This window comes from Megalops cyprinoides, chromosome 1 (assembly GCF_013368585.1).
Source record: "Megalops cyprinoides isolate fMegCyp1 chromosome 1, fMegCyp1.pri, whole genome shotgun sequence".
Taxonomy (NCBI): domain Eukaryota; kingdom Metazoa; phylum Chordata; class Actinopteri; order Elopiformes; family Megalopidae; genus Megalops; species Megalops cyprinoides.
This window is the reverse complement of record NC_050583.1, coordinates 16215341-16219651: the sequence shown is the minus strand read 5'-3', so window position 1 is coordinate 16219651 and position 4311 is coordinate 16215341.

The window sequence follows — 4311 nt, the reverse complement described above, 5'->3', positions numbered from 1 at the left end:
CTCTCCCCTCTCGTTTCTTCTGTTCGGTCTTTCAGAACACCCTCTCCCTTTTCCCCGCCACCCCTCCCTCCCGACGCCCTAGTACCTCCCTCCTTCCCAGCATACCTCCCGCCGAGGCTCCGCCAGCTTGCGGTCGACTTCTTACAATGGCGAGTTGCAAAAAACGCAGAATCTCCGAGTAGCTAGATCACAAAGGAAGTAGAGACAGAGAACTGAAGCTTATGAGAGGAAATATTACAAATGGAAATATTAATTACTAGTTTGCAGAAAATCTAGGAACTTCACATTTAATACGTAGATGAAGGAGGGATTTCTTTCAGTTTAAAGAATTGCTTTTTTTTTCTTTATAATATTCCTGACGCAGCCCTTTCCATATTAGGTTAAAAGAGAATGAGAAGGGAGGTAGCTACATTAATCTGCTAATGAGGTTCAGCTCCTTTGCTGCTTGGCACGGACTGAGTGACGGCAGAAGTGTCCAGTTTTGTTCTCCTTTTTTTTCTGTCTCAGCTGCAGCTGCTGGGCTTAGAGGGAGAAGAGGGAAAATCCAGACAAAGAACCAATGACTCAGACTGAAAGAGAAAGCTGAATAGACCCGCACAACTCGCATCAACATTTTGGTCTCTTGTGCTGTAGCTAGAGGAGAAAAACACCGGGACGAAAAAGAACCAAAGCTCCAGGGAAATGAAAAGAATTGACCAGAGGATTCCACACAGAGCAAACCAGTAGACATTACCCCACCCCGAGTTTGCATGTAAAATTATCACAGACACATGCAGAGAGCCGCTGAGTTGATATGGGCATTACATAGGATCGTGTCCGTCAGTATTGTCCTTTACTTTTGGCTGGGTAGAAATGGGCGAGGCATGCTGCCCATCTGTCTGTCTGTTGTTATTCACTCCGTGCCAGTGGTATGCTGCATTGCTGTCGGTTTGTTCACTTTTTCCTGGCTTTATCTAGTGAGTTTGTGCAAGATGGCTGACGCTGTACTCTTTGTGCTCATCCACCACAGTACAATTATCAGCATGCAGTACAACAAGTTATCAGCCATTTACCATTATAGATCCATGCCACAGTCATCTCCCCATATTGGCCCAGATCATTTACTATTGTGAAATGTGTGCTTTTTCTCTTTCACAATGTAACGGTTACTTCAGTGCTTTTGTTGTATTGTTTTGTTCACCTGCCTCACTTCTTCCTGGGTCTTTTCAGTGTGGTCTCGCCCACCTGCTCCAAACATCATCCCATCCCATCCCTTCCTCTTGAAACAGCTGCAAAAGCTGCCCCCCCCCCCCCCCCCCCCCCCCCATTAGGGTGGAGCCCACTGACGCACACACATTTTACAGGCTCTGTGTGGTCAAGTGGTCACACAAACACCCAGAAGGATATGCACACAGGGCTTCCTCAAACAAGCATTCAGTGTACACACACATGCCAGAAGTGTGTTCTCACACAAATACACACACTCTCTCTCTCTCTCTCTCACACACACATACACAAAGAAATAGAGCCAGCACATGGCCAGTGGTGATGGCGGTGGAGGTCTTAGCAGGGGCATACTGTTACAAGTTCAAATGGACACCACAATGAGAGGAAATCTTGGACACAGACATTGTGGCAGCAGAAACAGGAAGGGACTAGGCAGCACTTGGCCTCTCTGCTCTCCTGTTGTTTATGTCACTGTTTTTTCCCCCGGTTATTAATGCAGCTGGCCTATAAGAAACAAAGGCCATATTGGCAGATATGGAACGAACTCAAGGGCGTGGAGCTCTTTTTGGGTACTGATACACAGACAGAAATTTGTAAACTGAAATGAAAATACATAGACTGTTTTATCCTCCCATTATCCTTTCAGACTGTAAACACACAATATCTACATACATTATGTGTTACTTTTTCCTTTCACACCACCATACAAGTGTGCAAAATACTGTATACCCCTCTTTGACCCTCTCAGGTCCTTTCGACTATTTCACTAAATACCATGGAAAACCAAGGAGGTCTGCAAAAAAATGTGTTGTAAAAGATGTTTGCACACACAAACACACAGCACACTGTACACAACTAGCACACTCTTGACACATTTTGTGTCATGCCATACACACATACACAAACAAAATGTTCTGTTCTGTAGAATGTCTGGTGTGCATCCCCTCTGAAACCTGAGGAAGCGCGGGACAGTTCCAAGCTGCTGTGCTGAGTTAAGTGCCTCACTCCGGCTGCATCCTGCTGTAAATAATGTATGATCCTATTAAGCGTAGAGTACGTGAGCTCTCGCAGGAGCGCTGTGCCGTGTTTGTAACCAAATATTACCACGGCAATATGCAATAAAGCAAATAAGTGCTGCACATTAAAGCTTTTCTGTCTCATCTTAATATCTCTCATCTTTCCATCTGTGTTTCTGCCTCTGTGCCTGGTTATTGCTTTTCAGTGGAAATTTCCATGCTGATGGGGGTGTATCAATCAATGTCTGAGAGACTGTGAATACTTTATTTCTTCCATGTAGAACTGCCTGATACAATATTTGTACAGACTGCTCGTACAGGTACTCTAGTCGATGTTTGTGAGCTTCAAGCTAATTTGCTATGGACATTTACTTGCTATCTCATAAATAACACATGTCCTTTCATATAGGCCTACACTCACACAGTCAGTCTCTCTCCAGTGCTTCTTTGTGCCTGGCTTTGCATGTACTTCCACAGCATTGTCTCAACTGATCCTTATTTTCTTTGATTAAATTCCATCTCCCTTCATCTGATCCTCTCCTCTCTCCTTCTCGTTCATTCTTTTGACAGACACCAGTTGCCAGTGCTTCTTTCTCCCTCTGCTGGCCACTTTAGATCATTGCAGCCAAGTGGGGAATTGAAGAACCTTTGCTCAGATTTCCTCATTAAAATTATAGGTTGTTTTACTTCCAGAGGTCTCAGGTGAGATCTTAAGTTTCATCATTAATGCTCAAAACCAAAATAAACACAAGAATAGTGTTTATTAGTCAGCTAGGTGTCTAATCATGGTGATGATGTAGAGGGTGAGGGAGGGGGACAGCGAGGCTCACCGCAGGAGTAAAAGTGTGTCTTTCATTCCTCACTTTCATAAAATTGTGGCTCAGAGTACATGTGGGAGAGATGGATAATATTCTGTGCAGCATTTCGAGGATTGGAGTCTGGAACTGAGGGCCACAAGCAGAGATGGGGTCAATTTCCATTTTAATCCGGGGAATGAATTCATGAATTGAAAATTGCCCATGACTTTCTAGGAAGATTTTTCAAGAAATAAACAGAATTTGAACTGAATTTAATGAACTGAAATGGAATTCCTCCTGTTACGAGCTCATATTTCACTCTAGAATGCAGAATGCAGAATACATAAGGCATAAAACGCTGACTGGTGTTATTTGGTAATAACATTATTACCAAACCAAACAACACTAAGTAACATTATTTGGTTACTTGACGTAATGTCTTTGTCCCAACCTCACCAGAACGTTTTCTGTATTCAGGAAAAAAAAAGTCAGTCAATTCACGGAGACAGGTAATCATGTTTTTTAGTGTTTTAATCAGAGGACTGGCATCTCTCACAAAAGAGCGTGGCACAGGAATCAGGTCAAAGAGCTGCATGGCATCTCCATCTCCCTGGCCTCAACGACCCTACATTTATACATGGACTCAAAAATGCAAGACGTGTAAAAGTGAGGTAAACAATACAGAGTACATCAATACCTCTGATTATATACATTATATATATATATATATATATATATATATATATATATATATATATTATATATATCATGTATATACTAAACGACATACATGCACACAGGACCCTGCTTGGTTCCAATGCTTTCTCCTCGCGCAGAACTGCAGTCGGGCACTTCACTGAAACATTTCACACAATTACACAACACAATACACAACAGAGACAGACGTGGCAAGGCGTCTGCATCAGGGCTGTGTCCAGTTGGCAAAGCATCACAAAAGCATCTCCCACAAGGGGCTGATGGGAAGCGGAGTTCAGAACCCATTAAAACACATTCCGCAATGTCGCGTTCTGCACTTCATCTCCCACTGTGCTCTCTGCTTAATGATTTGTGGTCCTTTACTCATGGAACTCAGCCCAGGTCTCCTTTGGAGGAGGAGGCACAGAAGGGTGTCCTCTTTCATTCCGCTGTTGTTGCAGAGCGCTGGTACACTTGTTTCCACCTTTCACTGTGTGCTACATGGTGTTACATCTCAGACAAGACAATAAAAAAAAAGTGCCAGACTCCATATGACAGAACTCGTTGTGTGCCTGTCATGCCGATACCCCAGAAAA